The sequence below is a fragment of the Orcinus orca genome, chromosome 19, assembly GCF_937001465.1.
Source record: "Orcinus orca chromosome 19, mOrcOrc1.1, whole genome shotgun sequence".
In the NCBI taxonomy this organism is placed as follows: Eukaryota; Metazoa; Chordata; class Mammalia; order Artiodactyla; family Delphinidae; genus Orcinus; species Orcinus orca.
The window spans coordinates 17,833,434-17,857,677 of NC_064577.1; the positions used below are offsets into that span (position 1 = coordinate 17,833,434).

Consider the following 24,244-nt stretch of genomic DNA (forward strand, 5'->3'; position numbering starts at 1 on the left):
TCCCCTGTGCACCTACCAGAGGTCACCACCGCCAGACGCGGCAACGGGGGAGTCGGCCATCTGCTCTTAGTGGATGAAATGGCCTTTTCTTCCCTCAGGATGATTATACATTTAGACGTGTGGCCCCCCCCTCTAGTCCCTTTGTCTCTCCTTCCGGGACTGTTCCAATGACACTTCTTTCGGGAGGCCGACCAGCCCCCTAGGTGGGCTTCCGCCTGCCCCGCCTCTGTCCTCCCAAGTGTCCTATCTGTGCCTCATCTACCAGAGCCATTTATCCCATTGTGCGTGACTTGGTATAGGGGTCTCTCTCCCTGGGCTTTCTCACCTCGTTTTGATCGCCTCTGGTTCCCACTTCTCCCGCATGGAAGCTTCTGAAAGTCCCTGGCGTGGCTCATTTCACGTGGCTCATTTCACAAGGTTTCTGGAAAAACAGTTTGAGGAAGGCAAACTGGCAAAATAGACTATCATGTAACTACCATGGATGGTTTGAGGGAAAATGGACAGTTGAATACACAGGAAACTGTTGCCTATGGTTAAAAGAGAAAAATAGCAATGATCAGTTCCCCAGAGATCAAGAAAGAGGTCTTTTGAAATCAGGGAGAAACATTGTGCTACTAGTTTCAAATGAATCTTTCTAGGCACAAATATACACAAATAGTGCACAGCGACCCGTAACTGCCATCCACATAGAAAATATGTGTGGGTAACGTGCCAGGAAATTCTGAGGTACTGACAAAAGGAGTTTTTGTTGAGTCAGAAATCCAGTTAAACAAGGGCTTTAATGTGTGTCTTTGGCACAGTGGAGGGATGCATGGAATACTTTTACAATCCGGGAACGGGCCCTCCACGGTGTGTGCTGGGTGGACGGACGCTCTCTCCCAGTGAAGGCCTGGCCCTGCCGACCCACCCTCGTGCAGCCTTGCAGGAAAACCAGCTCTCTCCTTGCTGCTTTCGTGTTTCTGTGATCTTATTGTGTGTGTATTTCAATATCTCCGGAAGGCGACATATAAGAATTAGCCAAAGTTCCTAACGGAACAAGGCTGCCTATGAAATCATTGTTTGGAGTAAAGCATAGAATTGAGAGCAAGGGTGCAGGACAGGCAGCTACTGCTCAGCTGTGTGACCCGAAACGGGATACCTAAACTTCCTAGGTCTCAACGATCTCATCCGTAAAATAGGGTCAATGACAGGAACTGCCACGAGGACGCTGTCATGAGGTGTGTCATGTAAAGCACAGCGCACGGGGCCCGGGCACATGTGAGGGTGACTGGTTGGACTGTTCTCACCCTCGTTAACACGCAGGACTGTGACATCCGCAAAGAGGCTGAAGCAGGGGGAGGGGGCAGAATGGGCTCAGGGTGGGGGGCCCCCAACACAGCTGCTGCCACACTGTTGTCCCAAAGTCTCACTCATCCCCCATATCCGCCCCACTCCCAACAGCTCCGCTTATACCATCTGCTGACGGAAAGGACACCCTCTGCAGGTGACCCCCGAGGCCGGCAGCTCTGAGGCATCAGGGTCCACCTGCAGCCACGTGTGTTCAGATGCACAGACAGGTGCAAGGCCCTGAGCCCCGGGGGCGGGGAGGGGTCTATGACCTACACACACACACGTGCACACACGCACATGCACACACGCCCCATGTTAAGTCTGTGACATCCCTGGGCGTGTCCGCTGGGTGACCCTCAGCTTCGACACCCCTGGTCCCAGCGGAGCCCCATTTCTCTTCTCGGGCCACCGCAGTTCACTCCTAGAATGACTTAATGAGCAAACCGGGGCCAAGGAGTCTCGCCAGATTCCTGCTGGGAAGCATCTAGAGAACTGGGTATGCGAGCAGCTTAAAGGGGACGCGGAGTGTTTGTTTTAATTTTACTGGCGTATAGTTGATTTACAGCGTGGTGTTAATTTCTGCTGAACAGAAAAGTGACCCAGTTATACATATACATTCTTTTTCATATTCTTTCCCATTATGGTTGTCCATTCACGGAATATTGAATGGACCCAGAGATTATCATACTAAGCAAAGTAAGCCAGAAAGAGAGCAACAAATACCAACTTCACTTGTGTCCAATCTTGAGGAGGTTACTTGACTCTTCCGAGCTTCCGTTTCTCTGTGAGAAACACCCTGCCTCAGGGGATGTCACTCAGATCCAATTAATTCAGGTGGAAGGATTTCATGACTAGTAAGCTCTCTCTAACCATCTGCTTATATAGAGGAGACCAGGAATCCTGAACTAATGGTATAAACTTCCCTCTCGGGTGCGTGACCGGGGCTCACATTGGTAACAAGAATACGCTGTAACATTCACACCCAAGGCAAGAACTAGATAAGTTCCAGGGAGAGTAGCCGTGTCGCAGAGCTTTATCCAGAGAGTGGAAGAGACCACAGCGGGGTGGCTGGTGTGGCTTCTGCCTGAGGCTCGTTCGCTTTCCTTGGGGTGGAGGTGGGATGGGAGGGGAGAGTGGAGTGTACGTGTAGCCAGTTTAGAAGCTCAGAATCACTGGCCCCTGAGAAGTCTTTAGAATGCTGTGTCTTACCCCCAGGAGGAGCAAGGGTAACCATGGAACTCGTTTCCCTCTGCCCCTCACAGCCACGGGCTTATCAGAATAAGTGTGGGGTGGCAGAGCCCATGGGCTGAACAGACTCAACCGCAACTGGGCCCACAGGCCTCGGTAGGCAGCCTCCCAGATGGCCCCCAAGGATCCCCCCTGCTGGAACTCACATCCTCTGAGACCCCCTCCCCCTGCATCTAGCGACTCACTTCTAACAAATAGAATGTGGTCAAGTGATGGGACATCACATCGCAGATGAGGTTACACAGAAACCTTGGCTTCCAGCTTCAGCTTGCTCTCTGTCTCTCTGTCTCTCTCTCTGTCTCTCTCTCTGTCTCTCTGTCTCTGTTCATCTGAGGGAAGCCAGCTGCCCTATTATGAGCTGCCCTACAGAGAAGCCAGAGGCAAGGAAGTGAGGGGCGTTTCCAGCCAACAGCCAGCAAAGAACTGAGGCCCTTAGTTCAACAACCTGTGAGGAACTGAATCTCGCCAATAACCACACGAGTGAGCTTGGGTGGGGACCCTCCCAAGTTAGCCCTTTGGATGGGACCACAGCCCTGGCCAAAACCACGACTGCGCCCACCCCCACGGAGAGACCTGGAGATACAGGCACAGTTAAGTCTCACTCAGATCCTCGACCCACAGACACTGTGAGATAACACGTCTGTTTTAAGGAACTAAGTTTGGGGGTAATTTGTTACACAGCAAGAGATAACCAGTACAAGGCCCTTATCAGACTTTCCAGGAAGGATCCTAGTCCTGAGATTGAACAGAGACGTGGAATCTGCCAGCCGTGGGAGCAATTCCTCTGCCTGGTTCCCCCTTCCGCTCTGCCCCTGTCTCAGGGGGGGACAGTGCAATTCCTGCTACAAGGGAACACGTGCACGTAAAGGATTCGTGGCTATCAAACACCATGGAAATGAAGCCATCCTCCAACAAAGCCAATTTCAACAAGGCCATCTCAACACCGTGGACACACTGCCGTGGTCGGAGGGATCAGGGTCGGAGTGAGGGACGGGGCAGGGTGGGAAGTGGGGGCTCAGGGATGGTGCCAGGGTGCTTTTCCCGCACATTCTTGAGAGGTTCAGGAAGCAGAGCTTTTAGTGGTTTGTTTTTAAGACCAAGGAAAAACGACTTTGGCATCAAAATGGCTTTGCGAAAGCAGCCAGATTATAAAGTCAAGTTCTATCAAGCAACTATTTTATCCACCCCCGCTACATAAATACCGTTTGGGCTCTGGACCTGGGTGGATGGCCACCCATCTTTCTCTCCTACTTGTGCGTGCATGAGCGCATGTGTGTGCACGCACGTACCCACCCACTCATGTACACAGACACACACACACGTACACACACCATAACAGGGATTCAAGAGTAGGATTCCAGGGTTTGAGAGCACAGGGTGAGAATGCCGGGGGTTTCAAGGCCACTGCCTGCCCCCTGCCCAACGTGGATTTGGGCTGTTCCAGTTCAAGAGGCTGAAGGGCAGCTGCCCCGAGGCTGGGGCTTCACCCAGGACCCCACGGAGAGCAAGTCATCGTCGATAAAGAATGAAGGAGGGCTTCCCTAGTGGCGCAGTGGTTGGGAGTCTGCCTGCCGATGCAGGCGACACGGGTTCATGCCCCGGTTCGGGAAGATCCCACATGCCACAGAGCGGATGGGCCCGTGAGCCATGGCTGCTGAGCCTGCGCGTCCGGAGCCTGTGCTCCGCAACGGGAGAGGCCACAACAGTGAGAGGCCCGCGTACCGCAAAAAAAAAAAAAAAAAAAAAAAGAATGAAGGAACAGGTTATTGTGCTCGGAAGGAAGAGCACCTTTATCTTTGAATTGATCCCATTGCTTTCCCGAAAGTCTCTGTACCTTCACGAAAGAGAAGAGAGTCTCCACGGCCCTGTGTGGTTGTGCTGCTCAGTAATAAACGACCGTAAGAGTCACAGCTTATCACAGGCACCTACCAGCTCGGTCCTGAGACCCAACCAGCTGTGTTGGGGTCTTTCCAGCCCAGCTCTCTAGGCCTCATCTCACTAGATTTCTCTATGAAAATAAGGGTTCCCCCACCCCCACCCCCCCAGTGCTGACCTCTTCCCCACACAGCATGCCAGTTTCCCAACATCCCACCAAATGAATTCCTTATGAGCCCAACTTCTGGGTTTATCTTAGCTGAGAAGACACAGCAAGCCCTGGCCTTCAGTACTCAGCTGGTTCTCCCTTCCCGCTGCGTTTCAGCAGAGAAAGCTCACTTTGCCCTCTAGGGCGGGAAATGCGAAAGGCAGGGCGCAAAGCTGGGGAGAGGCCGCCACCAGCCCCTCACAGGCAGGCGCAGCGCCCACAGGGTGGCTGGCGGTCTTTCCATCCGCCCATGGAAATTCTAGACGCAGAAGGTGCCCGGACGAGCCTGCTTTCACGCCCTTGCCAACTGCCGTAAACCTGTTTCTGTCCCATTGGAGTTGCGACATGAAGCCAGAAATCTGGAAGAATTTAACACCCAGTCGGTTCAGACAGAGGAAAACATTGTTCAGAGTAAACACTGGAATCCCTCCCTCATCACCCAGGAATGTACAGCCAGCGGGGAGGGATCAGCGCAGCTCTGTTAGGGCTGCCACGGCAGGAGGGCCAGGAGGGGCTGTGGTCCAGCCTGGAGCCTGGCGCCGGGGGGCTTCTCCCTTTCCTCCGTCAAACCTGGGCCTCGGCTCCAGAACCCCGTTTGCCGGCAGGACCCTGCCTGCCTGCGGAGGCCTGCACGTCTGTGAACTTGGGAGGAGGCTGGAAGAGGCAAAGGGGGGACCTCGTGGAACCCAGAGGGGCTCAGGATGCTCTGGGACTTCCCATTTCCTTCAGCTGCACAGGCCGTGAAAGAGTCACTTTTCCTCGAGGAAGAAAGGAGGCTCTGTGTGCACGGCGAGGGCGCGATGCCCGCAACCTGGAGCCGCGTGTGCCGGGCGGGCTGTGGACGCCGGCATCCATCTGGCTCTGATGGAACCTTGACGGACTCCATCTCTCAAAAGCCACAGGCCGGGCCCCACCCCATTTCCTCTGGCCCTGGAGTGGGGAGACGAGGGACTGGCTTTCCCCAGGGCTACATGGGGGTCCCAGGAAGAGGGCACTGTGTCACCACGTCCCTCTGCCTAAAATGCTGCCTAAAGTCCACCCGCGAACATGCAGGCCTCACCTGAACTGCTAACGTTTCTGACAGTCAAGGTCAAGGAGGAAACCTGAGAGTCGGGAAGGCTTCAAGAAGGTGGTGCAGAGTCCGAAGACGGCTGCTTTTTCGCAGGAAGCTCTGGTGGGGCTGCCAGGGAGCTTAGGGGCAGCAGCAAAGCTGGCGACGGCCTCCCTGCTGTCCCTGCACCTCACCACAGCCCTCACCCCATTCTTGAGCCCCGAGGGATCCGCAGAAGGCATATTTAATGTACTTACTGATGCCTCCCACCGATGCCTTCCCTGCTCTCAGGGAGCGTATGACCCAGCCCAGAGGTCGCCAAGGGTGGTCCAAGGGCCAGCGGCAGCATCACCTGGAAGCTTGCTAGAAATGCATTTCCCCTGGTCCACCCTCGCCTAGCGCGTTGGAAACCCTGGCACGGGGCCCAGGGGCCTGTGGTTCAACAAGCCCGCCAGGTGATGCTGGCACACAAGAAAGTGCCCGTCTGCCACCTCCCTCCCGCTGGGTAACAGAGAAAGACTGAAAGGTTAATAGTTGCTTCCGGGAAGTCGGAGAAATGGTGTGTGAATGTGTGTCTAGATTCAAAACTGCTGCACCAAACTCTGGTGTCCGTGGAAATTCTGATTCCGGTTTTAGAAACACTCTTTCCACCTCAGTTTGATCCCCCTTTACGGGTGGTTTCTAAAACTTTATTCTGAAGCTGAGGCAGGAGCAAGAAAACAGTGGGATTTCTTCTCACTTGGAGCAACCCCCAGCCCTGGGCCGTAGCAGCTCCCTCTGGAGGCCACTCTGAGGGGCTGGAGGCCCTGCTGCCCCCGGGGGCTCTCACCTCACCTAATGCTTGCCGGGCAGCAAGGAGAGGATACAACCAGATTCTCTAACTGAGCTGACCTGTAAATTGAATTACCAACGGATAAAGTAAAATTTCATCCGTCCCACTGGCAAATGACCTCCATGCGGCCCAACTCCATCATCTACGCTGTAATTTGCTGCTTGCCTTGTCTGCTGGCAGCAATGGAACCCGCGGCCTCTCCTGAAACTCCCTCTTCCCTCAGCCCCATCCCTCCACTCTGTCCCAGTTTCACCGGCTCCTCGTCAGATCCCGCCCCCCTGCTCCACCTTAAAAGCGAGAGGTCCTGGGCTCCCCTTCCTTTCCCCATCGGCACCCTCTCCCAGGGTGACCCCATCATTGTGCCGTGGCTCCCACCTGTGTGTCTCCAGCCCTGGGCTCTTCCCTGAAAGCCAGGCCCAGACGTCCTACCCCACCCTTCCCAGATGTTTTATAGGTGCCTCACAACTACCCTGTTCAAAACTGCTCAGAGCTACCCTGCTCTGATACACACACACACACACACACACACACACACACACCCCAAAACCTGCTCCTTCATTGGTCTTCCCCATTTCATTTAAGGGCACCACCCACAAACCATTTTCACAAAAAATGAGTCTTTTGTTTCTCTTTCCTTCATCCTCAAGATTCAATCTGTCAAGTCATGTTAACTCAGCCTGCAGAAGTATCCTGAATGCGTCATTCCCTCTCCATTCTACTATGATGATAGGTGCTGCTGCAGCTGCTGCTACCACCGTCCCTCCTAGTGAAGACGACGATGAGAATAACAGCTCACGGCGTGGATGCCCGTGCTCTACACGCATTAACTCACTGAGTCCTCCCAACAAATGCAGGACTTACATGCTACTCTTCTCCCCTCTCACGGAGGTGCATCTGGGGGAGAGGAGCTCAGGGACTTGATCAAAGCCGTCCGTCCTCCAAGGGGGAGCTAAGACCTGGGCGCTGGGGAGCCGGCACCGGCTCCCAGCTGCCTCCGCACCCACAGGATGCTCTCATGACCTCTGACTGGCCTCCCCGCTCCTACCCTAGTCTCCATACAATTTACTTTATACACCCAGCAGCCTGAGTGGTCTCCCCAAACCATGCACCAGGACCCATGTCACCCCCCAACCTAGACATGCCTCCCCCAGGATTCCACAGAGTCCTGGAAGTGAAGCCCAAACTCCGACCAGGACTGCCTCTGCCTCTCAGATCTCTCTCTCTCTCCCTCTCTCTCTCTCTCTCTCCCTCTCTCTCTCTCTCCCTCTCTCTCTCTCTCTCTCTCTCTCCGTCTCTCTCTCTCTGCCTCTCTCTCTCTCTCCCTCTCTCTCCCTCTCTCCCTCTCTCCCTCTCTCTCTCTCCCTCTCTCTCTCCCTCCCTGTCTCTCTCCCCCCGCCTCTTTAAGAATCACTAGCCTGGATGATTTCCTGGCCCCAGGTGACCACGAAAGTACTCTGTGAGAAGCTGTGTGCCACTCGCTCTGGTAGAAACGTGGCTGACGCTGTGAGAAAGAACCACCCAGCTCACCTGGGAGAAGAAAGAATCAGAGGGACTTCTAGGAGGAAATGGCACCTGAGTTTAGTTCTGAATAACATGTAGGCATTACAGAGACAAGGGAAGAAAAATAGGACACATGAGTAAAAGCAGGAAGTGGCAGGAAGTAGCATGATGTGATTCTAAAAGTTAAAATCTATTTCAATATTGCTGAAGTGTAAAGTATAAAACCAAGATTAGCTGAAGGTAAGACTGAAGCCAGCACCAGATACCAGTCTCTTGAAAGATGAGTAGCAGGAAGCCAGGCTGAATGAGAGCAGGTGAGCCTGACATACTCAGAGCACTTCAAAAACTTTGGCCAACACATAGGGTGCACATAGGTGGATGGAGAGGGTCGTAAGGAGAAGTGAGTTTGTAAACAGGTAGAAGCCAAGCCATGAAGAGTCCCACCCTGGGGCTTTGTGCTACCTGTTTCCTCTGCCTAAAATATTCATGCTGCAAAGTTAGATCTTCACCTTGCAGGCACCATGGTATCTGCTGAATGACTTTAAGGAGAGAGAAGCATTATCAGCTCAGAAAGATCCCTGAGGCAGAGACCTACGGTTGTGCACCAAGGGTTTGTACTTCTGTCCTTCGTGTCAGCCTGACGCTGGGAATCAGTTGCCCAGCCAAGAACTCTATTTCCCCCACCTTGTATCCATCCTAAGGTAGAGCCTTATGTCTGAGTTCTGGCTATGTGCAGACCTGGCCCATGAAAGCACCAATGTAACCCTTCATTCCCTTTTTTTCCCCATTCATAGGCTAAGAAGTAAAGGAATCCAAAGTCCCAGGAGATGCAGAGCCACAAGATAGAAGGAAACCTTGGACCACCACATGGCAGTTGACCACAAAACACCCAACTGAATTCTACAGGAGTGAGAAATGAACATCTATTGTGTTAAGTCCCTGATACGTGGAGAGTTATACACATATAACACCTCGGGATATCATAATAGATTCCTACGGCTTTGCTATGATCGTGAACTGGAGGCCAACAGGACTGGCGGAGGGAGATCAGTAAATAAGCTGTTTAGCAACTGGGGGAAAAATTATGAGAAACTGAAGCAAGTTCGTGGCAGTGAGAATGAACAGAAGCGGACAGAAGGTGACCACAACTAACTATAAGGATGAAGGAGAGAGTGGAGTCTAGGAAGATGCTCGGGTCTCTGACTTGGGTGATGGAGACAAGCAAAAGAGAAAGAGAGCAGGTTTGGGGAAAGGGTGCTTATCTTTATTGGGGGCATCATAGAAAAAGCAGGTAGTCGTGCCCACTGGACGGCTGTCCAGATGACCCTGGAATCCAAGATGGCAGCCATGGTTATAGGCACAGAGATTTGGTAAAAGATGAGGCCAAAGATTGTCATATGTCTCATTTTCATAGGGTGAGTTGAGAAGAGGGATGAGAACGGAACCATGAAAAAAATCAGCATTTAAGTCATGAGAGGCGAAGAGGAGACTGAGAGGGGGCCAGGCAGAAGAACTGGAGGAGCCGCCTCAGGAAGTCAAGAGGAATTACCTGCTGAGGAGACTGTGGTAAAATAACACAATATGTGCTCCTTGTCCCCTGTTCCTGGCACAGAGCTCCTAAAGCCTGTGGAGCTCATTGCGTTTTGTGTGCTAATACGATTGCCAGTGGGGGAGCCCTTGATAGCTTCAGGATGGGGGCTGGTGGCAAGAAAGCTGGTCATTAGAAGGTTGGGACTTTTACCCCACCCCCAGCCCCTGGAGCAGGGAGAGGGGCTGGAGATTGAGTTCAATCACCAATGGCCAGTGAGCTAATCGATGGTGGCTACATAAAGAAAACCGTAAAAATCCCTCAACGATGGGGTTCGGGGAGCATCCAGGTTTGTGAACAATCCACGTGCTGGGGGTGGCACCCCTGGAGAGGGCATGGAAACCCTGTGTCACCCCCATCTCTTCCATTTGGCTGTATCTGACCTGTATCCTTTACAACAGCGGTCACCAACCTTTTTGGCACTGGGGACCGGTTTCATGGAAGATCATTTTTCCACTGGAGGCGGGGTGGGGGAAGGTTCAGGCAGTAATGTGAGCGATGGTAAGTGATGGGGAGCGGTGGGGAGCAATGGGGAGCGGTGGGGCACGGTGGGGAGTGGTTGGGAGTGACGGGGAGCTGTGGGAAGCGACGGGGAGCAGTGGGGAGTGGTGGTGAGCGGTGGGGAGCAGTGGGGAGCAACGGGGAGTGGTGGGGAGCGACGGGGAGTGGTAGGTAGCGGTGGGGAGCAGTGGGGAGCAACGGGGAGTGGTGGGGAGCGACGGGGAGTGGTAGGGAGCGGTGGGGAGCGGCAGATGAAGCTTCGCTCGCTCGCCCACCGCTCACCTCCTGATGTGTGGGCCAGCTCCTAACAAGGCACCAACCAGTACCGGTCCACAGCCCAGGGGTTGGGGACCTCTGCTTTACAATAAACTGGTGAACATCAGTAAAGCACTTCCTGAGTTCTGTGAGCAAACCTAAGGAAGAGGTGATGGGAATCCCCAAATTTATAGCCAGTTAGGCAGAAGTAGAGGCAGCCCCTTGAACTGAAGTGGGAGCAGTCTTGTGGGCTGAGCCCTCAATCTGTGGGATGTGATGCTCTCCAGGTAGACAGCATCTGAATTGAATTCATTTGTAGGACACCCAGCTGGGGGTGGAGGATGGAAGAACTGTTTGGTGTGCAAAACCTCACACACTTGGTGTCAGAGAAAAGACATCACAGAGATGGACATGTCGAGGCCACAGAAACGTCAAGAAACTCAAGGACCAAATAAGCCTGTTGACGTTGACCCTAGGAGCAAGTTTGAGGGCAACTCCATAAGAGGACAGGGTGAAAGCCAGAATTTGGGGAGCTGTGGAGCTCATGGGAAAGGTGGGCATGGGGACAAGGACCGGGGTAACAAGTGTAAAGGGAGGCCCGTGAGTGCCAGCACTGCCGCCAGAGGGACATGCTCCATGTCATTCATTCCTCGTCGCTGTACACCTATGACATAGCGTCCCTGTTCTGTAGGGGGAGAAATGAGCCTCAGAAAACCAAGCAACCCTCTCAAAGCCCTCCATTTGTCAAGTGCTGAGGTTAGGATTCAATCTGATTCTAAAGCCAGTGCTCTCAACTAGTGTACAGTTGCCTCCCACCCGCTATCCACGGACGCCGAACCCGCAGATACCGGGCCAACCGTAAGGAACTGGAGCATCATGGATTTTGATAACCACAAGGGGTCCTAGAAAAATCCCCCGCACACACGGAGGGAAGACTCTGACTGCATGTGTAGAAACCCAGGTGAATCTACAAATAAACTGTTAGAATTAGTGAGTTTAGCAAGCTTGTTCGAGGCAAGGACAACATACCAAAATCATCTGCATTTCCATATACCAGCCAGAAACAAATGACTCAACAGATACTGTTTACAATTGCCTCAGAAATGCCAAATCCAGGGATAAATCCAACAAAAGATGTGCAAGTCCTCTCTGTAGAAAAGTAGACATTATTGAGAAAACATGTTTAGAAATCTAAATAAATGGAGGGATATGCCATGTTCACTGTAAAAATGACAGTTCTCCTAAATTGGGCTGTAGATTTGATGTCATCTCGACCCATCTAAGAGTGTCTGCAGAAACTCACAAGCTGATTCTAAAATGTGTTGAATATATGGACATAGGGCAAGCTAAGAATAGAGAAGGTAATCTTAAAGGTGGACAAACCTGAAGAATGCATTATGCTTGAGTTTCAAAACTTATAAAGCCAGAATAATTAGGACAGTGTAGAACTGGTACACAATTGATAAATAGACAAATGGCATAGAATAGAAAGCTCAGAAAAGACCCACTTCTCTATGGCTCTGCAGCGCAGCGAGTGAAGAACATTATTTTCAAAAATGCTGCTAGATCACTTGAATAATCATGTGGAAAAATCATTACATTTAACTCCTACCCTCTCACAGTACCCAAAAAATCAGTTCCGGGTGGGTTGTCCTTCTGTATGTTAGAAGTAAGACAATAAAACTTCTAGAAGGTAAAATGGGAAACTATCTTCATGCCCTCAATGTAGGAAAAGATTTCTTAAAGTTAAGAATTTCTGTTCACTGAAAGATGCCATTAAGAAAATAAAAAGTCAAACCTCGGTGTGGAAGCAGACTTTTGTAGTCCATATGACAGAAGAGGGTTTATACACAGAGTATATTTTAAAATTTTAAAAAATCCCTATAATTAACCAAAAAAAAAAGACAAAAAAATAGAAAATTGGTCAAGAGACTTTAGGTATATCACAAAAGATGATATTCCAAATGGCAAAATAAACAAAGGAAAAGGTACTCAACCTCTGGTAAATTCACATTAAAACCACCAGGAGATAGCACTATACCCCACCACATGAATGGCTAAAACTTTTTCAGCTGACAAGTAGAAAGAAGACGTAGCGCAATGAGAAAGCTCATAACTGCCAGTGGGAATGAATTTGAAAACAGTTGGACCTCATCTACTGAACACAAACATACACCCACTCTTTGACCCGGCAACTCCACACCCAGGTTCAGAACCGTGTAACATGAAAACACACAGTCAAGAAGATTTATAACTGCATGACTTATAATACACCCCAAAACTGGAAATAAACCAAATATCCATCTAGGGTGAGATTGATAAAATACACAGCAGTGCATTCATTCAATGGAACACTGCGTAGCAATGGAAATAAACAAGCTACACCTGTGTGCAACCACACGACAGAATCTCACAAACAAAATACTGAAAGAAGCCAGGCACCAATGAGTATATGTAGTATAAGTCCATTTACATCAAGTTCAAAAAGCAGGCAAAATACACATGATCCAGCAATCCCACTCCTGGGCATAAACCTGGAGAAGACTCTAATTCAAAAAGATACATACACCCCAATGTTTATTGCAGCACTGTTTACAACAGCCAAGACATGGAAGCAACCTAAATGTGCATCGACAGAGGAATGGATAAACACTATGTGGTATATATATATATATATATATATATATATATATATAATGGAATACTACTCAGCCATAAAAAAAGAATGAAATAATGTCCTTTGCAGCAACATGGATGGAGCCAGGTCATCATACAAAGCGAAGTAAGTCAGAAAGAGAAAGGCAAATACCATATGATATCACTTATATGTGGAATCTCAAATATGACACAAATGAACTTATCTACAGAACAGAAACAGACTCACAGACATAGAGAACAGACCTGTGGTTGCCAAGGGGGAGGACGGGGTGGGGAGGGATGGATTGGGAGTATGGGATTAGCAGATGCAAACTATTATATATAGAATGGATAAACAACGAGGTCCTACTGTATAGCACAGGGAACTATATTCAATATCCTGTGATAAACCACAATGGAAAAGACTATGGGGAATGCGAGCCTTGCGGAGGAGCGACTGTTGGAACAGCTGGTGGCGCTAGGCTTAGTCAGCTGGGAGTGAGGCAAGGAAGAAGAAAGGATCCTCCTTGGTCTTCTCATTCACAGGTTAAGCCTACCTTTCCAGATAGTGCAACAATTAAGTCACCAGTTTCCAAGGGCATTTGCACTACCTATGGAAAACATTGGATCTGTGCACACCAGACAGATCCTTGACAACTCGTCCCACCATCCCCCTGCACAAAAGTTGCTGCACCAGCAGACAAGGAAGGCGACCACTGAGTTTCTTTTCATTACCAAATAGATATAATATCCCTGCCAACAAAAAAGAGTACACAAAGTGTCTCTTCATAATTTCATAACCAGTTGAGACCATGCTAAGAAAATCAGCTTGCCTAGATGAGGACCCCTTCTCTTCTTGGGTAGCCAGGATTTGAAGGAGAGACTCTGACCTGTGCCACTGATAAGTGACTAACTTTTACACACTGAACTGGTCCTGAGAAGTGAGCTGTCTTCTTTGTAAGTGAAGAACATACAGCATAATCTTGAAGAACTGCACAGTGGTGCGAGCCAGAGGCATACTGTGTGTGTGTAACACTGAGAAACAGACAAATGAATCCTATTGAAAGGATTTCTCATCTTCTGCTTCTGTTTGCCAGTGTTAGTGTTTTACTGGCTTATACTGGTACCTTTTTCTGGTACCTTTTTTCTATACCATTGTTCTGTTCTAATGGGTCCTAGAAATCCCTCTCCTGACCCCTTATCAGAATCAGAAAGTGAGGAAGAAGAAAACGCTAAGAAAACGGTGAACACACGCTAACTACCTAAATGAGAGTTCTGGGGAAGAGTGGGATTCCTCTGAAGAAGAGGACCCTGTGGTGCCCAACCTAACACCTCTTGAGAGTCTTGCCTGGCAGGTTAAGTGCCTTTTAAAATATCCTACAACTTGGAAACCTTTAAATCCTAATTCCTGGTTGTATCATGCTAAACTCTTGGATGCTAGCACACCAGTCCATATACTTCGAGAGACCCAAACTGGAACCAATTCCTGAGTGGCCTCCTCCAGGCTCTTGTGGAGTCCCACCTTTTCAAAAGCCCCTTATGAGTCCCAGCCGGCTTTCTAGAGATCGTGCCACTCTAAATGGAGTACCGTGCTTTGCCACCGAACAGTTAAGTAAGCCGAACATTGAGTACAGCCGCTCCCATACCTGAGTACCTAAAACAAATTCCTAACTCGTGTGTTTCTGGTTGTTGCTGTGGCTGGTTAACTAAAACAGTTAAGGACACAGCCCGCACTGAACCCATCAACACTACTTACTCCTACACTGAGTTCCAAAGGGCAGTTAACAGACTCCTAACTGCATCACGATAAAGATCCACCCTTCCTTCTCCTATCTCTTGTGTTGCCAGTTGAGAAAGGAAGGCAGTTCCACAGCCCGCAGTCGAGAAACTAACGTCTTCTCGACCAAACTACGCCCTGTCCTGATATGTCAAAATACGCTCAAGTACTGAATATAATACCCAAGGGTCCTGTAACTCAACTACAGAAGATGTTCCTGTGAGCATTCCCTTTGAAAGACCTAAAATGAGAACTTCAGTAGAGCATTAGTCAAAAGGGACCTTATTATATGAGATAAGTTGACTATTCTCCACACTCAGTGCTCCCCACAATTTACTCTGCCTATCTAATGGACTTAACTAGATACCTAATTATTAATGGGAAGGAAAAGGAGGCCACTACCCTATTTGTTACCCAACCTTCAGAACAGCCATTGTGGAAAGTGATAAGTTAGCTACTCCCAGTAATACATTTCTGAGCATACTTTTCTCTGATATTCATTTCTAGGGAGGTAGTTGAATTAAATTGAATAACCAGATTTAAAAAATGGTGGGAATATGGATTTATCTCCCAGTTTTTATATTGGTAGACCTGCCTATGGCAGGCACCTTTTAGGAGTTCCTATTTTGGGGGGAGGGAGTGCAGTAGTAGCCTACACTACCCCAGACCTATTATGGGACCTGCAGTTATAGCATAAACATTTTATAGGCTCCCACCAGTCTGTCTCTAGCTAACCTGGCTTATAAGATCATACCTGGGGATTAAACAGACACCTGTTCTGTAGGGAATATATTTCCTGCATCTTGGCATCCAGACCTTAGTCAAGAGCAAATAAAACCCATTCCAAAGACCAATGGGAAAAAACTAAGAGAGCATTTATGCTAGTGGATTAAAGTATTTCATCTGTATGATGTTTCCTGGAGCAGTACTTCATGCACTTTCCACATCCATTGCAAACTTTTCAGGAACACTTCTAACTTTAAAGAAACTCACTACAGAAAATCTCAGCCTAATACAGTCTGAAGTTGAAGAGGTTTTTTAGCATCATTGCTTTTCTACATCTAGCTGTAGATTTTTCTTTTCTGGCTGAATAGAAAGCATATGTATCCTTGTAAATGAGTCTTGCTGTGTTTATTTGGATGAGTCAAAACATAGAGATCAACACACATAAAATACATGAGACCAGTAAGTCTTTTCACACACCTACAATAAAGAGTGAAACCTTTGTGTGATCCTGGTTAACTGGGCATCTAAAGGGAATCAGAAAACGGATTGTTAAAGATATATCATATATCCTTCCTTATTTTAGTTTTGCTTTTTCCTATTCTCCATAATTAAGTGCTGTATACACTGTGGCATCAAAAAATTGAAGCATTGGGGCTTCCCTGGTGGCGCAGTGGTTGCGAGTCCGCCTGCCGATGCAGGGGATACGGGTTCGTGCCCCGATCCGGGAGGATCCCGCGTGCCGCGGAGCGGCTGGGCCCGTAAGCCGTGGCCACTGAGTCTGCACGTCAGGAGCCTGTGCTCCGCAACGGGAGGGGCCACAACAGTGAGAGGCCCGCGTACCGCAAAAAAAAAAAATTGAAGCATTAATGGAATCACAAATTCTATAAATGTATAGCAACTTTAAGGAGAGAGAAGAATGTTTGTAACCTAATGAGTAGTTTCTGCTGAACCTTAGTGGTCTCCTCTTGAGGAAAAAGGAGAGAATTGTAGTGGGTAGAAAAAAATATTTGTTAATGGAAAATTGTTACTGAACTGAAACCATCTAATGTTAGTGTAACTGAATGTATCAGTAACTGTTCCTTTGTAGATGTCCTATGAAGTTGGTTTTTAAAATGTTACAAAAACCTCTTTCTTTCTTTCTTTCTTTCTTTTAGGGGAAGGTGGGAAGAGGTAGCGGGGTCTAAAAATTAAAATATGTTGATGCTTATGTAACCATAATATGTTCCTTTGTGTGTGTGTGTGTAAAAGTGCCTTGTTCATGAACACATTTTTGCTGTTCATTCCCAAAGGAAGCCTTTCCTCAGCTTCCCTGCTGAATAAACCAACAGCTTTGTACATGCAAAAAAAAAAAAAAAGAATATGAAAAAGAATGTCTATATGTGTATAACTGAATCACTTTGCTGTACAGCAGAAATTAACACAACATTGTAAATGAACTATACTTCAATTAAAAAAAAAAGCAGGCAAAATAGTGTTTAGGAATACACTTCCTCAGTGTAAAGCACGGGTATAACTGATTACCATAAATTCGAGAGAGCAGTTACCTCTAAGGATTAAAGAAGACGGAAGCGATGGGAGGGGGCTGGAGGGGAGCTCCTGGGGGTGGCACTGTCCTACTTCCTGATGTGGACGGTCGTTGCCAGGCATCCACTTTTGAAAAATCACAAAGATGTAAAATGTATGCCTCAGTGCACTTGATGTATTGATATATCTCAATTTTTAAAAAATGCTTTAAAGATATAAGGATGGCAGGGCTAGAAAAAGGAGTAGGGAGGGTGGGCAGGACTGGAGCAAAAGCTGGAAGGGAAAGGGGAAACGGAGGATTGTGGAGACTAACTGGGTGTCACCCACAACCCCGCCACTGGTGGTAAGGCCACCAGTCTGGGGTGGGTCTGGATGTGGGGGAGGGAGTCTCTTTAGCATCAGAGAGGAGACTTGGGAAGAAGGGTGTGGGATGAAGAAAAAAAGGATCAGGTGTGGTGGAAAAACCAGAGGGCCATGGGGTCGGGGAGGGTCAGGGAGGGTCAGGGTCTTGGTGAGCCGGGGTGGCTGGAGAAGAACGCAGAGCCTGGAGACATCCTGTAGGCAGCCTCGCCCTCAGAGAAGCCCTGGCCACCAGCCAGTGACTTTTAGGCTATAATTAGCTAATTGGGTCTTGTCTCTCCACAGCCAAAACTAAGTGTCAAAAACCAGGACAAAGTCATTCTTTCCCATGTTCCTAAAAACCTTGAGAATTACAAAGGTGGAATAAACATTTATGCTAGAAATAAACAATGAAAGTTGAAAATCAAAGTGGGCCAAGTATTTGCCAGGCAGCCAGCCTGACCTGCTCCACATTCCTGATGTCTGGTTTCAACCACGTGCTCCCCCCCAGTTGGCAACCCGTCCTTCCTTTCTCCTTGATTTCCCAGCACATTCCCCACAGCGCCAAGCCCTGTGAGCTCTGGGTTCGGCTCCCCATTTTCTCTCTCTGCAGCCCACTCCCCACCACACATTTACCAGGGGCCACGAGGCATGACACTGGCCCGATCCAACTGGAAATGCCTTGTCATCAGCACCCTCCTGTCTTCCCGCATGTCTGTCTGTCCCGTCACCAGAAATGTGGTGTCCTGAGGAAAACAGGGACTGGGGACGTCGCCTGAGGTCCTGGGGAAGAAACAGGGGCCAGTAGCTGGTGGGAAAATCTGAACTGGCACACAGGCTGGCTGAGGTTTCAACAGTGAAGGGCCAACTCAGGAGCAGGCAAAGCAATATTAGAAGATCAAGCAGGCAACAGAGCCAGAGGTCAGGGGGACCAGGGACCAGGAACCCAATGCTACAGAGGCGTCCAGAGCTTGAACACTGGAGTCAGATGGCGCTGGGCTCCAGTCCTGGTTCTGTCATTTACCAGCTGTGTAACTTTGGGCAAGTTACCAACCTCTCTTGGCCTCATTTTTCTCTAGTGAAGTGAGGATGTGGATGGGCATGGGGATGGGGATGGGGGTGGGGATGGAGGGGGATGGGTGGGGAGAGGGAGGGGGAGGGGTGGGGTGGAGGTGGGGAGGGGAGGGGTGGGGTGGAGGTGGGGAGGGGTGGGGATGGACGTGGGGAGGGGAGGGGGAGGGGAGGAGTGGGGGTGGAGGTGGGGAGGGGAGGGGGAGGGGATGGGGATGGGGTGAAGATCCACATGCCAGGCAAGCCTTCAGGTGTGAGAGGCTGATACATCTTTGTCGCATGAGATGCTGAGCCTGTTAAAGGCAGAGAGCAGCTCCTGGCCTGGGCTTGGTGTTTGGCACCTTCTACCTGCCCCTTTTGCTGGTCAGGGCTCATTCCCAACAGCACCAGCACAGCAGCTGGGTGTGTGAGCAATCTGGGTGCTTGGTGACCAGCCCAGGACGGAGAGCAGCTGTGCTGACGTCCACTTTCCACGTTCCGTCCCCTCCGCACGCCCCGCCCATTGGCCCTACTCCCTGCTCTCATCACCAGCATTTTCCAAATGTCCCTCCCTTTCTGCTTTCAAACATCCCCAAGTCTCCCCTCCCCTAGAAAATTCTTCTCTTGACCCCAAGCTTCCCTGACTTCTATTTTCCTCCTTTTCTCTGCCAAAACTCCCCAGGGAGCAGCCTGTACCAGCTGCCACTCCTTCCTCACTCCCCAAGGCCCAGCACTCCCCAAGGCCTGGCGCCCACTGACAGCCTCCAGGCGGGAAGGACAGAACGCACAGCCTCGGAGGGGCTCGAAAGTGGGAGGGTGGGCACACACCCATACAGGGATGCACACACAGGCACACACACATACACGTGCACACACAGACACACACGCACACAAAGATGCACACAAACATGTACACATAGGCACGCACACAGAAATACAGACGTACACACACGAACACGCATATACATTCACAGAGACACACATACACACACAGAGACACACACGCGCATAGAGGCACACAGAAATACACACACAGATACAAATACATATACCCAGGCACAAAGACACACAGAGAAACACAAACATGTAAACACACAGGCACAGACACATATACTCACAGTCACACACACCAGACACAAAGACACACACACACTAATCCATTCCAATACGACAGCCGAGGGCCCGCACTCTGACCAGAGAGAGGAGGAGGGACCCCCGGGGCCACCTCTTGCTCAGCCTGAAGGCTCCAGACCCCTCATGGAAGCACCAAGAGCGCAAAGAGAGGCCGCTGGAATCACTGCCCTGCGGGCAGACCCAGGCCATAGGGGCCTGACCATCCACAACCGGGGAGGAAGCATCTTTATACCCTGCACAAGTCCCAGCTGTGAGCGCTCAGAAGACACCCCTGAAATAATGTCCGCTGAAAAGGAGGGAGCGAAGTGCTGGTGGAGGCCTGGAGGAAGACTGTGACCTTGGGACCCAGAGGGTCAGGCGTGCAGGACCAGCTCCCTGACCCCAGGCTGGTCAGTGACCATCTCCCAGACACGGGGCAGAATCTGAACTGAACCCCGGGCTCTGGCCCCCTGCATTCTTGCCCCTCACCTTTCTGCTTCTCTCTCACCAACTCCACGCAGCTCAACAAGAGCAGAACCAGAGCTGCCGGCATAGAGAGGGTGGCCTCTGTGGGGGTCTGGGTTGTGGGCCCAGGCCCCCCTCTCCCGTGGAAAGGAGTCCTTGCTCCCCTTCCCCTCGCCCGTCTACACTGTGGCCTCACTGATCTCAAGGTTTACAGATTGTTGTGTTTATTTACTGACCCTTTTTCCTCCTGTTCTTAATTATTTTTAAATAAGCAACTGGAATATTCATCACCAGTTTTTAAAAAACCTACTGTCCGGGTGGCTGTAACAACCTTCTCCCCTATGGGTTCCTACAGGCTCTTAACCGTGAGAGTTAAGGAGATGCTTTCCCAGTCCCGGCCGAGCATCTCCTGGGTCCGGAGCTCCGGAGCGAACGTGATAGGAGCCCCGCCCCACACCTCCAGCGAGGAAACGTGGGTATGTTTTGTGTGTTTGTTTGGGTCTGCTTTGCTGCTCAAGTAGACTTGTCGCCTTGACTGCACTGTGGAGTCACCTGACCGTTTTTAAAAACATGCCCGAGTCGTCTGCAAAGTTAATCAGACTCCGGACCTCAGGAGGGTTACAAGAGTCCGGGTGTGGCGGGCGGAGCGCGACCAGACCAATCGGGAACCGGCAAGGAACGCGGAGGCTCCAGGAAGGCTCCTGCTGTGGAGGGCTCGGCCTCGGGCCGGTTGGGTCTGTGCTTTTTTCACCTTCATCCCTGACTCTCCTCTCTGGGACACCTGGCGTCCCAAGGTGTGAGATAGGACCCACACACACACCCGGCTGTTACCTGAGAGGCTCCTGCGGTTCCCCACACTTCCTTCAGGATCCTGGTAGTTCTCCTGCCCAGGGCTTATTTCTCCCCCGCAAACGTCCCCCGGTCCTGGATCCCCCCTCCCCCCTCGGTCCTCTATTTGCTGCCGCCAGCCATCCTCTCTCTGCTGCCCCCAGGTGGTCCAGGAGCCTGGAATCAGAGTAAATGGGGCGTTGTGACATCAGCACTTGCCGTGCTCCCTGCCCTGGAGTGTTCTGTCCTCTTCTCTTCTTCCCCAGGGAGCTCAGCCAGCTCCAGGGTTAGCCCAGGTACCGTGTGCACGACCTCACTTGGGTCTCTGCCCCCAGAGGAGCAAATACAAAACCTTACTCTGCGCCAGACCCAGCCAGCTGGAGAGCAGTGGTCGCCTGCCTCCGTGTGGTCACCTGGAAGGTCTGTTGAGACTCGGCTTGCCGGGTCCCACCCCAGAGTTTCTGATTCAGTAGATCTGGGGTGAGGCCCAAGAATTCACCTCTCCAACAAGCTCCTTTCAGCAGAAATAAGCCTATTTCTTTGGAAATAAGATGCTCTTTGGATGAACAGCAGAGAATTGCTGTCACCAGAAGCTGATGGGAATCAGCCCGTCTCCTCCACTCCAGTGACATGTCCATGTTTCTCTAAGGAATGTTCAACGTGTAAATTCCCACCTCACCTGAGACCCCAACTCTGGAAAATTCCCCACGATTCCAGGAGGACCCGGCACAGAGCAGTGTAATTGTGGGTGTCAGCTTGGGACCCATCTGAGAGCCAGGCTGGACTTCTCTGCTGCAGAGTCATCACGCCCCAGGTAGTCCCTCCCAAATGCCTCTCCCAGTATCCACTCTTCTCCATCCCCCCACGGCTCTGTCCCTGCCTGCAACCTGCCCAGCCAGGAATCCAGTGTCCTCTGGCCTCTCTGCACCCAATCAAGCGCTTCATCTCCCTCACGATGGTCAGCAATGTCCCGTTGTCTCCAGGGTTCTCTGGCACGTGCTGGGGAAAGCCCAGGACCAGGAAGGAGGCAGACGTGTCTCTCTGTGTCACAGCATCATCACTTAGTGGCAGGAAAACGCACACCCAAGTGTTCTGCGGCACACACCCACGTTTCCTCCTGCCCACGAGCCAAAGCCTGGTTGCTGTCCTTCTCCAAAAGCCTTCCTCTATCCATCCTCTCTCCAGATTCTAGTTCTTCACATCCCGTCCCTCTCCCTGGGGATCCTTCCCCCCGCTAGGACCCCGAGTCACTGGGGCCTGCCTGTCACCTCTCCTCGGGCACCATGAAGGGCATTAATAAGAGATGGAGCCTGCAGGGCCTGGCTGTGCGGGCACACTGCAGGGTCTGCACGGGCAAGGAAGGAGATGAGCTCTGAGAAGCTCCACCCTCTCTCCCGGCGGGTCTATGGAGACTGTGGACACCTTCGTGTGCAAAGGCCAGGGGCAGCGGTAGGTTTGCAGTGTTGGGGGTGGCAGGTGACCACGGTTTCACAAGAACCTCCAAAGACACAGCCCATAAAGCCTTCCACAGCTTGAAGTGGCTCTCTGAGCTCTTCACAGGCCTAGCGCTGCAGGTGACAGGGACCAGGGCCCAGCTGGGAGCCAGTTAAAGAGCCTTCGGAGAGTGACATCAGCCCTGCCACCTGCCAGCACACAGGGGAGGCCATGATGCTAACCACACCCGCGTCTATGTCGTTCATGGCGAGGCTCCAAATCTCACAAAGAAAATCCACGGCCCGAGTTATTTTCCTCCTACAGGCCTGCCGGGCCTTTGATTGTCGGCTTTGGAGAGGTGCATTCTTCCCTCCTCTGTGGGCAGCAAATTCCCTGAGAGTCAGCACGCTGTGCCTCTGGGCTTCTCCCCCAGCTGCTGTCACCTCAGAGGGACCAGCCAAGACAGGGTGCTGGGCGAGCCCTGGGCCTCCCGGTGCCAACCAGCCCAGACGCCCCAGGGCTTCCAGGGTCCCTGGTGAACCCGGTGCTGAGCAGGTGCTGAGCCCAGCCCTTCCCTTCACCGAGGGCACAATGACTTAGGGCACCCGGGGGTCAGGAGCTGGCTTCGGGTCCCCCGTGCATAACCCCCATGCCAGGGACTGTCCTCAACTTCCCACACATTCACCGATCTGATGTTCAAAATCTCCTCCATGGCCTAACAGGTAGGTTCCGCTACTTTAACTTGACGAGTGAAGGCACTGAGGCACAGAGACAGTGAGTGGGTTTTCCGTGGACACACGCTCTGTAAGTATGAGAACAGACTCCAGAACATACGCCACCGAGAAGGGGAAGCCCAGGCGACTATCTGCGTCAACTCATCGTGAGGTCCCACTCGAAATCCATGGGGGGCACTGCCCGGACCCCTAGCTCCCACCTCTCCTGCAGGCCTTCCTCTTTCCCTCCCCCTTCCCAAATCACTGGCTAAACAGACTCAGACATGTCTCTTTGGCACTCAGACTTTCTAAGAAAAATGAGAAGAAAATCAGTGCTTTGGGTCAGAAGTTGATCAAACCGCTCTCTGGGTCCTCAAGTTGCCTTCCAGGTGCTAAACACCAGCACAAGTCATCCCTCCCTACGAGGGTCCCCCGTGGCCCTGCACCTCCACTTGAGTAAGTCAAAGACGGACAGACGATCCCAGCAGGCGGTCCACTGCCTGGCCTCTGACCTGTGGCCTGGCCTGGAACAGAGAGGACCTGGGCCAACCCAGTTGTCTCGGGAACGCCAAGAGAAGGGAAAGAAAGGCCTGGCACCGACAGCTGGAGCCCAGCTGGAAGGATGTCCTGAGGAGCACAAGGCCATTGAGGGGTCACGGCAAACCCAAACAAGGCCTGGGGGCTGCAATCGGTCCATCCACCTCTTAAGTCTCTTTGATTGTACAGGTTTGTACAATAAAAACTTTGGTTCCTTGTGTGTAGAAGGAACTGAGACTCCCACGGTCTGGACTGTGCTGATTACATCCCCATGGTGTCCCTGAACTATGTGTTCCTCTGTCCCCTATGAACTGGCTGTAAGATCGAGAGCCTTGACCAGGTCCAGTTTTGCTTTTCCAGAATCGGTGTTGTAAGCATCAGCAGGCGTGTCGTCTACTCTGCCGTGTCTCCTTTTGTGATGTTAGCAGCTGTGGATGATCCATGACTAGCAGAGTTAATTCACGGGCAGTTTCAACGGGTAATATTCTAATTCTAGCATTCCTTCTTCATTTTTCATCCAGAGATCTTCTATAAGGAGACACTTCTCGCCGACTCGTTGGCTACACTGAGACGCGGCTCATGGGAAAAGCAGGACAAATCCTGGATTGTTTCCCCTTACCAGTTTTCTTTTCTTTTCTTTTTTGGCCGTGCCACGAGGCTTGTGGGACCTTAGTTCCCTGACCAGGGATCGAACCCGTGCCCCCTGCAGTGAAA

The 24,244-nt window shown here is 51.0% G+C and overlaps 1 long non-coding RNA gene and 1 pseudogene across 1 annotated transcript; one reads left to right on the top strand and one right to left on the bottom strand.

Moving 5' to 3' along the window:
* Positions 1 to 14,192: 14,192 nt before the first annotated feature.
* On the top strand, positions 14,193 to 14,834 carry LOC101276076 (DDB1- and CUL4-associated factor 16-like; annotated as a pseudogene).
* A 1,074-nt stretch (positions 14,835 to 15,908) lies between these two features.
* Positions 15,909 to 20,916, bottom strand: LOC125962098 (uncharacterized). The gene is made up of 3 exons (XR_007473505.1): positions 20,850 to 20,916; positions 18,027 to 18,173; positions 15,909 to 16,051 (listed from the first exon to the last, which is right to left on the bottom strand). It is a non-coding gene; the product is annotated as an uncharacterized LOC125962098 (long non-coding RNA).
* Positions 20,917 to 24,244: the final 3,328 nt, after the last annotated feature.